Here is a 12,277-nt window from a genome sequence, read left to right as displayed (position 1 = left end):
TGTGGTACCTTGAGTTGCACTTTGTCTTGACATGTTCCTCCATCCTCAAGGCACATCCACTCATGAGAAGGAAAGATAAAATGGTTCCTCAAAACAAAGGATCTTCAAATGGATACAGATGTTCAATACGCTCAGAACATGTGGTCTGAATGTGAATTCTAAAACAAATGTGGCACCTTGGGTTGCACTTTGTCCTTAATCTTGGCATGTTCCTCAATCCTCGAGGCACATCCGCCCCCGAGGAGAAGGAAAGATAGAACGACTGATCAAAACAATGGATCATCAAATGGATACAGATGTCAATACATTAAGAACATGTGGTCTGAATGTGAATTCTAAAATAAATGCTGTCACTTAGGTCGCAGTTTGATCTTACTCCTAATATTTTCCACCCATCCTTAAGACAGATCCACCCCTGAGAAATATAAAGAACGACTGCTTAAAAGAAAGGAGCTTTGAATGGGCACAGGGATTGAAAGCGCCTAGACCATGTGGTCTGAATGTGGATTCTAAAATAAATGCGGTCACTTAGGTCGCAGTTTGACCTTAATCCTGGTATGTGCCCCCATCCTCGAGGCATATCCAGGGTGATTATGTAAATGTGAATTATTGTATGTGTCCTATTCATATTATACTCATTATTCACAGACTGGGTTGATGAATAAAGGCTTTCAGACACTTGTGAAGGGATAATGCACAGTAAAGAGGAACAATGACTCACTACTTGAATACATTGTAAATGCTTTTTCTGTATTTTTTTTATAAATATGAATTTTTTTTTAATCTTCCATGATTGGTTGAGCCTGTATCATCACTATTTTGCCACTCAATTTTGTAGGAGGCACAAAGGGTCTCTTCTAATCTATATAGATACATCCACTATAGAGTGTTACAATAAAACTATATGGTTATTTACACACCATAACTTGGTCGAATCGGGGTCTTTGTCTCTGTATCATGCTGCTGTCAGACTCCATAGCAAAAACTATCGAAAATTGCAATATCCAGATGGAAAAGTGGTGGAAAGATGGAAATCACAAGATGGACAGACAGGTTAGTGATAAGTAAATGCTGAAAAAAATGGAACAAAATTTTAAAAACATCTTGATTTATTCAGTCTGGGTTATGAGCACCACACGTAGAAATCCCTGCATTTACAGCGTTGCAGTTGGACAAATCATCAAGATCCGCTGCTGGCAGCTTCCTTTGCATGTGCTGATCAATGACATCCCAGATGCGCTCGATGGGAGAGGCTGCAGTTACGCTCACAGTAGCAACAGCAACAAGCTTTGGAGTTGTGTTGAAAAACAGATCCTATTACACTTTGGAGAAATGGCCGTACCACTGGTTCCACCACCAAGTTAGTTATCAGTCTAGAAAATTGGGTATATTAGGCCACAGCGCCCCCAATGCTTTTTGTGTATAAATCAGTATGCATAATATATATAAACCCAAGTAGACAATTCATTAGCAAATAAACAGATGTATCATTTCTAAACATATTTGTCCAAAGAACAGACAATGATTGCGACCTCTTGCGAATCCATTGTAAGGACCTTTTGCGTCAGACTCTTGAAAATAGCAAGTGCTGAGGACTTCATAGCATTGAACTAGGATATATACTTTGTGCAATTGCATTGTTGTATGGCTCTCTCGAGCCCATTATTGTCCTTATAAAAGACACAGTGATAAACAAGTCTCCCAGACCCCAGCTTACTTCTTGTAACTCCCTAGCATAGGAACCCAGAGCCCGGCTCCGTGTGTTTGTCAAGCCTTCGTAGCAGCAGAGGAAGAAGTTCTGGAATTTAAATGTGAGTAATTACATTTACAAATTTTATGTAATATATAGATATATACATATTTGCACATAAGTACATATCACATTAACATTATATATATATATATATATATATATATATATATATATATATGTATTTATTTATAATAATAAAATCGCTAAGAAATAATATAATACTATTCATTCAGCAATTAGTATTGTGTATAATACAATCGTGGCATAGCTAAGCAGTTCTAAATATTGCAAAATATGAAATATAATGCAATTATTGTCTGCATAAGTCAATAGAGATATGAATGAAAATAATTCAGCCCCATCAACAAATCAAAAGAAATAAACATTTAGCGATAGCATTCCTCTCTGTTTTCTGGGTAACAATGCTAGTATGAATGTTAAGTGTTAATGAGAATTAATCATGTTGTTAAGACCAAGCTCCATCAGATTTTAGACACACTTGTGATTTTCGTTGCAGAGAGAGAAGATGTAAAATGTTTCCTTCCTTTGTATTTTTACTTCCTTTTGGATCAATAACTGGCTTTGACTAATAGAAAAAACTAAATGTGTGAATCCAGCCTTTCACTTATATGTAAAAGATAGATAGATGATAGATAGATGATTGATAGATAGACGATAGATAGATAGATAGATAGATAGATAGATAGATAGATAGATAATAGATAGATGATAGATAGATAGATAGATAGATAGATAGATAATAGATAGATGATAGATAGATAGATAGATAGATAGATAGATAGATAGATAGATAATAGATGGATAATAGATAGATACTGTAGATAGATAGATAGATAGATAGATAGATATGAAATAGATAGATAATAGATGGATAGATAATATATAGATAATAGATAGTGCATTGTTCCTCATCCCCTTGGCTCAGTGGTTAGCACTGCAGCTTTGCAGTGCTGGAGTCCTGGGTTTAAATCCCACCAAGGACAATATCTGCAAGGAGTTTATATGTTCTCCCTGTGTTTGCATGGGTTTCCTCCGGGTTCTCCGTTTTTTAAGCCAAGGGGGACGTTTTAGCACAAAAAATGTGCTGAAAAACTCGGCTTATAAACAAGTATATACAGTAATTTATCTATGAAAATAATGCATTCCCCCAATGTGACTAGTGAAGATGACAAATGCAATAACTTTTGCTCTTTTGACATTTTAACAGTGTCTTAGGTAATGAAATGTCCCATCTAATTATTTTGTACTTCAGTTTGTAGGCTTACATTGCTATAAAGGCGACCTTTTGAAGCCAGAATTCTACTGTAATTAATTATTAAATATCTCAGAAACTAGAGCCAAAAACAGATGTGTTCAACGTTTCGACGCGGAACAGTCTTTGTCAAGGACACCAGTTGCAAGTACAGGTTGGCAAAATCTAGTAGAGCAATAACATAAATCGAAAGATCTTTTTCATGTCAAGAAGGACCTGTATGGAGCAGGAGCCATGAATTAGGAATTGCGGCAAGTAGGATGTAAGCTCTATTAGATTTTGCCTACCTGCACCCGTCGAAATGTTGGACCACATCTGTTTTTGACTCCCTGCCGGATCAAAATTAATTTACACTGCAGCAAGACCTATAGTCTCTTATTCTATTGTATTGCTGAGGTTCAGTCTGGACTACGAGTCCCTTTTTCAAACACACAATTCTTTCAAAATTACAGTGTGCCAGTCTTTCTCCATCCAATTCACTTCCTTGGAGATCAGTTCTCGCTGGGCCCCAGGAATTCGGTAGGGCTCCACTGGGTGAAATGGCATAGCTTCAGATGACCGTATTGATAATCGGGCTGGTCGCAATCATAAATTATGGATGCAACTGGCTTCATGCAACTCTGTTGGCTCTTCCATGTTGTGGATGGCTCGCGGAGATGCCTTATACCTGTCCGTAAAACTGACCAGAGTAGTGCTTGGCGCAATTTTTCTCCACGTAGATCATCAGTTTGCGTGGAAAACCAACATAATACGCAGCGACATTGGCTATAATAGGTCCATGTGCTCTTCGTGTCCGGTTCGTGGCGCACATGACCAACACATAGACCGATTATACGGTTTTCTGAATGAACACTAAGAATGATTCCACTTAATTTTAATATAAGATCAGCACACTTTCTAAAAGTCCAAGACAATTTCGGAAATAGGTTTGCAAAATAGATAAGATTTAGAAAAACCACACCCAAAAGAGGCCATTTTGGAGAATTTCTTAGGAAAGGGTTTAAATAGGAAAATATGGATACGTTTTAAAATCAAGGATTGTTTTAATAAAAAGTGCAGCAAACCCTTTAATTCTAGTTATTAGCCTTGAGATTTTAATTATTAGATTCATTTCTTTATTAGTTTTTTATATGATTGATTATTTTTGTTGATCCCTCCGCTGACTATGTTTTCTGTCAATTTTGCTTGTGATGCAAAGGCTCAGAATAACCATGAGATTGATATGTCGTGTGACAGTAATGGCCATCTGCTGGTTGACCTGTTCTTCAAAAGCCATGCCAATATTACCTGGATCTGACATGAGGACTGTAGGTGAGAAGCAATACAGGCATTTTTTAATCAGTTTATAATAATAATATATATTTTTAATAATTATTGTTATTATTTAAAGGCCTTCAGCTCGATTTCGAGCCATGGTGACTTGATGGATGAACGATAATAATATATATTTTAGTCAATATTTTTTAATCAATATATAATTAACACTGATATAAAAAAAATCCAAAACCTTAGATCAAGTCAGCCAAAATCAAAATCCTTCAGGTTCAGGGCATCTTACGGCTCCTTCAGATGCAAATAGGTCTGATCGAGGATGGCAAACACGTGAGCAGAACATGACGGCTTGATATCTTTCTATGAGGCTGACATGCTCAGGTTGACGGACCTGTGGTCCGAGATTGGACCGATTTGCAGGCACATCTGAATGAGCCCTTATGCTAAATGATCACTCAAGTCCCATCAGCCTCAAGGTGTCTTTAGGCGGACTTTGATGGACGCATTCGTTGGGTGATTGGATCATTAATGCCAACATAAAAATCAAAATTATCGACAGCACCTTGGCCTGTGTAAACAGGGAATGTGCTGCCGAGGAAATAGCGCTGTATGGCGACAGAAGGATAGTAGTAACAATTGTTCTATTTCCATCAGTAATTGTCGGCCTATGTATTTGTATACATTCAATCGCACTCAGTAGTGGACCTCAATCGACCTGTCCAAAAGGGGGCCATTCACTACATTTTTTCAAATGAAACTGAACAGCTCCTACAATTGTTGTTGCTCCACTGATTTTGGAATAGTTTTTCTTTTCTTCTGCGCCCCTCCATTCCAAAGTTATCTCCCCTGTAAATAAAGATGCATAATTTCCTTTCAACCACCAACTGGGCATGTACCGCTGAACTGCTCCGGGCGTGTCACCATGTTTTGATTGGCCAACGTCAAAGGAGAAAAAACAAATGCCCAAAGAGAAGATCTGTGATTTCACAACTGGATGTGTTAAACAAAAATGTTCCTGTGCTGAGATAATCTTATAAGTGTGCCCCGCTGTGTACTGTGTAATGGTTGTGTCTGACCATGCAGGAACATGTTCTGATCATACCACATCTCCTGGACAGGGGAGGAAGCAAAAGAGAGTTGTTAAGTCCTTCTCAGTCCCTGGCTTACTAGAGGTAGGGATCCGAGTGAAATGACACGCAGCACAAAAGGTTGTGTGATCATATACAGGGGAAGCCCAGGAGCACGTCTGACTCACTGGACTCTACCCCTCCTTTATATAGAAAAGAGTCATACATTTACAGACATGCGCACAAGCGCTCATATTTCACATCCTTTTACAAAAACAGTCTATACTAGAGATAAGGTACAGTTTCTGGTATGTAGGTAAAAGGTTACAATGTCAAGAAGGAATGCGTCCATAAAAGGAAATGTCAACTTTGCTTAAGTTTCCTGATATAAGCCAGATGTCTCAGGAGAAAGACACAATGGATTCTTTCAGTCTGATCTCCACAATTCCCCCCTTTGACATATTCTTTTTTTTATTACCACAGGGCCAAAGACAAAGCCTTTATTTTTGGTATTACACATGCACACACTTATATTATTAATAAGAGAATCAAATCTAGTATTAATTCTTCTATCGCAAATTATTTTCTTCTTTAGCAGTATACTAAAATATAAAAACAAAAATTAGTACGGTAATATTAATTAGAATCACTAGAGGATAACATAAGAATAAAGAAAAAAAAAAAAAAAAAAAATTTATACTCTTGCATCTATTACACAAAGTTTATCTGTGCATACTGAGATACCCTTGAGCACAATCTGGAATAGTACGTATATGACTACAATAATTATAACTATATGTATTATGCTCTGCATAATCCCAGCAACCCACCCACCGATTCCTCTGAACCAGTTGGCTGGGTTAAGAAAAGAAAAGGTATCTGACCACCAGCTATCCTTATTCTGGTCATTATCTTTGTCATACTGATCTCTGAGTCGTTGTACGTCCTTTAATTTAAATGTCATACTCATAGTACTATTCGGGTCTATATAATGACAGCAGGTGGGTCCGATGATTTGACACATACCCCCTTGTGAGGCAGTTAGGTAATCCAATACCAGGGTATGTTGGTTGACGACTATTATAAGCTGATTCTGTACAGCTATACTAGTGTTTAGTATATCCAATATATCCCAGATCTGATCATCTAAATAATCCGTGGCTCTAACTAATTTATCCCACATTTGTGTTAACATAGGATAAATAAAAATGGTACTAACAATTTTGTTAGGAATTCCCATTTGTACTATATGTGGCCTCCCCGAGGGACGTGGTGAGTTATCTGCAGCTCTTTTATATAGTGTGTGCTTGGGCACGGCTTGCATATTCACTTGTTTATTTGAAATTATGAATGTAGCTGGGGTTAGGCGTCCTAATGTACAAGTACCCTTTATACCTACGGGAAGCCATTTATATGCTCCTTCTCCGCATATCCAAAATGTACCTTCAGGCAGATCCCATAGAGCTGAGTGCTGCAATACCAATCTGTGAGCCAAATCCACAAATCTAGATACATCCTGAAGCATACACCAAGAGGGTTTTTGTCCCAAGGGGCTACAGTACCCGGCTGCGGGATTTCCACATACAGGCATTCCATTGACATACTCATCAGATTCATTACAAACCAGGTTCCCCGGTTTGCTTGTACAATCGCTTGCATTACCTTGAGGGAACAACTCAGAATGTTCCCAATTTCTATTGTGTATGTATCTTTCCAATACTACAGGTTTGAAAGCATCAGAGGAAGGGGTGGTTGTACTGAAACTGAGCTGTAGATTTTCAGTGGGGACCTGTCCTAGATCAGTTAATCCAGTCTTATTCCTAGGTACCCATTTTCCTCCATTAAATGCTAAATATTGTAGACGTGTACTAGTCCCTGAAAGATTACCCTGCCACCAAGGAAATTCTACCCATCCCACAATTGGTATGGCGATTGTAGTATTCCACAGCCTAGCATTACCAGTTTGGTTGTTGGCCAGGTTGTCTGAACAATTAGGCCAAGCAAATATTTCTTCTGCTGATACGGGAACTGCTAGAAAAGGTATACTTGTGGCTGATACCGGTGAATGGGTACAGATCCAACAATCTGTCAGGGTTTGTGTATTGTTTAACAAGTCATGCACTAATTTTTTATGATGTTGTACGAATCTATTGTTCAAAGGGGCTAGAGAATTCAGTCTATCCCATGCCTCCGTTGAGGTTATCATTATTAACATCAATATCATGAGTTTATACTGCTTTTTTTGCAATGGCTTGCATGTATCCATGATGCCTTTCCTTCAAGCTTGACTGATGTAGGTGTTGTCAACAGGACTTGGAAGGGTCCGTCAAACCTTGGTTCTAGAGCCTTTCTGGTGTGTCTTTTTACATAGACTTGATCACCTGGTTCCAACTTGTGACTTCCTTCTGTGTTGTCAGGATCTGGAAGGGAAGCAAAAACTTGTGCATGCACCTTAGTTAATTGTTTCTGAAGATTTTGCACATAAGAAGTCAATGACTCAATATTTAACACAAGCTGCTGTGGAAAATAACATCCTAAATTGGCAGTCCTGCCAAACAAAATTTCATATGGAGACAGTTTAGTCTTACCCCTTGGGGTATTGCGTATTGAGTAAAGGGCCAGTGGAAGGCATTCTGTCCAAGGCTTTCCTGTTTCAGCCATGGCTTTCTGTATTTTTAATTTTAAAGTTCCATTCATGCGTTCCACCTTACCAGAACTTTGAGGATGGTACGGAGTGTGTAACTGACTTTCAACACCCAACATTTTCAGTACATTTTGAAATATTTCTCCAGTGAAATGAGTACCCCTATCTGACTCGATCACTTCAGGGAGACCGTAACGGGGTATCAGTTCGGCAACTAGCTTTACAGCAGTGTTTTTAGCTGAAGCCTTCCGAACTGGATAGGCCTCTGGCCACCCTGAGAACATGTCCACACACACCAACACATACTCATACCCATTACTTTTTGGCAGCTGGATAAAGTCTATTTGTAATCGCTGAAACGGATAGAGAGGTCGGACGTGGTGCTTCATAGGGGTCTTTGTTGTCTGTCCGGGATTATGTGCCAGGCATATAACGCATGCAGCACAATAGTCTCTTGCGTAGTTGCCAAAACCTGGAGCCAACCAGACTTGCTTTGCCAGTAGTGTCATTGCATTTGCAGACACATGAGTAGGGTGGTGTAGTCCACCAACTACAATCGGGTACCAGGCTCTAGGTAGACATATTAGTCCATCTTTCTTCCAAATTCCCGCTTGTTCTTCTGCCCCTTCCTTTTTCCACCTGTCCCTCTCCTCTTCTCCTGCATCTTCCTGTGCTTGTCTCAGTCTATCTTCAGTATTTTCTGTGGGATTTACAGTATGAACCTGTTGTAAGGGTTTGACCGCTGCTGCTTTGGCTGCTTTGTCAGCCCTATCATTTCCCCTAGATTCCCTAGTGTCGAGTCTCACATGTGCAACTACCTTAATTACTGCTACTTCTTTTGTTTCTTGTGCAGCCTCTAAGATCTGTTTGATCAAAGAAGCATGTTTTACAGGTTGTCCTGACGCTGTCATGTAACCTCTAGCTCTCCAGATTACTCCAAAGTCAAACACAATACCATGTGCATACCTAGAATCAGTGTATATATTAGCTGTCTGATTCTCAGCTATTTTTAGCGCTGCAATCAATGCTGTTAGTTCTGCTTCTTGTGCAGACTGTTTTGGTGGAAGTGGTTCTGCTTTGAGAGTTTCAGATTCTGACACAACTGCATACCCTGTATGGAAGTTACCTGTGTCATCTGCAAACCTACTACCGTCTATAAACAGCTCTAAATCTGGATTTTGTTGTCCACAGTGTGAACATTCCCATCCTCCTACCCCACCAAGATTGGGATACAAGGCTGGAAATTGTTTTCCTCCTTCTGCTCTTCCAGATGGTACAAATGATTGGGCTTTTGGATCTAGGTAAGGTGGCGGGATTATGTCACAACTTTTTCCCTTCCCCATGATCCATTTGGAAGTGTCTGGATCGTACTTCCAATTCTCCTCTTTAGCTGTTTTTGAGACCTCTATCATACAATGTATGATTTCTTCCCACCCATTGTCTTTGATAATTCCACCTCGTTCTTTACTCAGTTTTTCCCATTCTGTACTGAACATAAGTGCTTCTGAAATTCCCAATTTTTCTCTTACCCTCCTAATCTGCCTTCTGACTATCTTTCCACATCTTTCCTGTATGATATCTGCTGCTTCCACTTGTCCTAAGACGGTTTTTGTCTGTTTATTTCCCATTTTTCTCTTCAATATTAGCTATTTCTACCCCAGGTGACGTTTGGACAATCACTTACTCTATGGTGATGTCTCGTTGCCTTCTCTCCTAGGGAGCTAAAATATTGAAAGGCTTGTCTGCTCCGTTCTTCCTAACGTGCAGAACGTACTTAAGTGCTATTATGCACGCAAACAGACCCAGCAACACCATACAGATCACAAAACTTTCTGTGTCAGTTAGCATACTTGTCCCAGGCTCATGAAACCGCGTCCTGGGCTCATTCTATCAAACCTTATCCAGAAATGAAGGAGGTTAAGCACTTAATGAGAGTCAAGCATGGGCGGAGGTCTCCCAGAAGGACGCAACCACATGACCCAGTTAGGCTGACTTCCGTGTATAAGGCTTATACCCCAACTATTTCGGCTTATTTTTCTACGCACTTTTGCTCTTCTTTCACAACATACCACAACCTTCACACTGTTCACACACTGCCAGGGACAGGACTCATAAATCTATACAATATGGTAACCCGAGTTTTATAGGTATCTACTCACTACTAGACTAACCCAGCGTGACACGGCTCATAGGGATCTTTCGGATAATACAGGGCAGATAAAAGAGAACTAATAATGTCTCTTACCTGGCCAGGTTTTTCAGTTCATTTGCCGTCCATTATCCCAGATCTCCGTTGTCCGTATCCGCAGGTAAATCTCGAGCAAATACTCTCACCTCGAGTCCCTGTTCGGTGCACCAAAGAAATGTTAAGTCCTTCTCAGTCCCTGGCTTACTAGAGGTAGGGATCCGAGTGAAATGACACGCAGCACAAAAGGTTGTGTGATCATATACAGGGGAAGCCCAGGAGCACGTCTGACTCACTGGACTCTACCCCTCCTTTATATAGAAAAGAGTCATACATTTACAGACATGCGCACAAGCGCTCATATTTCACATCCTTTTACAAAAACAGTCTATACTAGAGATAAGGTACAGTTTCTGGTATGTAGGTAAAAGGTTACAATGTCAAGAAGGAATGCGTCCATAAAAGGAAATGTCAACTTTGCTTAAGTTTCCTGATATAAGCCAGATGTCTCAGGAGAAAGACACAATGGATTCTTTCAGTCTGATCTCCACAGAGTATACAGGCAGGACAGCACGGGATCACAGCTGATTCTTTCTATGAGATTTCCTTTCCTGCAGGAGCATATATAGAAATCATGGAGCCCCCATAACACAAGTTCTGATTGGATTGCCTTCCCTTCCCCCCCCAAAAAAAAAAAAAAAATGTTCAACGGTGTCTCAGAAGAGTATATCCCCACAACTTTTCAGTAATTTTATCCGTATTAAAGCCCCTTAATGTTCCCACACACTAGGATAGCCCTTAATAAAGTATGATACCAACAAATGTGCTCCTCAAACACAGTAAGATACCTCCGCAATGAATTCCTCCAAATTAACCACCACATGGACAGTATTATGACCCTACTGTACCCCCTGCAAAGTATGAAACCCCCACGGTGACCCCAACACAGTATGATGGCCCAACACAGCCTTCTACACAATATAATTGCCCCCCACACAGCCATCCATACCCTATAGTGGCCCCCATACAATCCCTCACACTAGCCCTCCAAACAGTATAATGGCCCCCACACAACCCTCCACACAGTATGATTGACCATGTACAACCCTGTACACAGTATAATGTACCCTGCACATATCTCCAAACATATAACTGGCTCCCCACACAGCTCTCTAAACAGTTTAATGGTTACCTATAGTCTCCCAAAAGGTATTATGGCCTCACCAATAGCCCTCAAACAGTATGATCATAGGACAATGGACCCCTTAAATAGCCCTTCACGTAGTTTGATGCCCTCCAAATACTATGATTGTCCGCATATAGCACTCCCAATAGTATGATGGCTCACTAAATTGCATCATGGCGCTACAAATAGCCCTCCAAATAATATGATGGCCAAACAAGTAGCATGATGGCCCCTCAAATAGCCTACCAAATAGTAGATGGCACCACAAATAGTATGATAACCCCCACAAAGTACTAATTAAAAAAAATCACCTCTCCCATTTTCCCTGCTGGTATAGTCTCTGCTTGGCACAGCAATCGTGATGTAATGATGTCATCGGTGATGTAATGATGTCATCACGCCCGGTGCGCTGAGGCATCAGAAGCACAGGGAGAATGAAGGTGGAGGAGGCGTCATCTGTATCCACATCCAGTGTCACACATACCCCAGCCACATGGGCACAAAATGTGGCATGTGTACTAGGGTTGTCTCGTTAGGATTTTCTTCTTTACTTGTTTTTTTAGGTAATTGCAGTATATTTTTTCGGAATAAGATATTTATTAATGATGAGCCATTTTTCACTTTTTTTTCCAGTGAACACAGTTTTCGAGAGAGATGTGGGGCCAACGTTGAACATTTGTGATCTGATGGAAATTGTTAAAAGTGCTTCATGTGTGGAACTCCAGAGTCCACGTTACGAGACAGATGATACAGAAAACTTAAAGAATTCACTGGAGGAATTACTGGCCAATTACCTAAATGGTCGACAGTCACGACAAGCCCAAGTCGGTTACAACATTAACTCTTTTGGGTTACGCTTTGGCAAACGCGGATCGAAGTTAAATCTGAACGCGGTTT

At 40.0% G+C, this 12,277-nt stretch overlaps 1 long non-coding RNA gene across 1 annotated transcript in view; it reads right to left on the bottom strand.

Annotated features, from left to right (window-relative positions):
- The window catches only part of LOC143768593 (uncharacterized), an 85,095-nt gene that overhangs the window by 57,826 nt on the left and 14,992 nt on the right, over nucleotides 1-12,277 (bottom strand). The window contains exon 2 of the long non-coding RNA XR_013213959.1: nucleotides 1,718-1,798. This is a non-coding gene — a long non-coding RNA (uncharacterized LOC143768593). The remainder of the gene's footprint in view (nucleotides 1-1,717; nucleotides 1,799-12,277) is intronic.

This window comes from Ranitomeya variabilis, chromosome 4, assembly GCF_051348905.1.
Source record: "Ranitomeya variabilis isolate aRanVar5 chromosome 4, aRanVar5.hap1, whole genome shotgun sequence".
NCBI classification, from domain to species: domain Eukaryota; kingdom Metazoa; phylum Chordata; class Amphibia; order Anura; family Dendrobatidae; genus Ranitomeya; species Ranitomeya variabilis.
The sequence above is the reverse complement of the archived record's forward strand: the minus strand, read 5'-3'. Positions and strand labels throughout refer to the sequence as shown.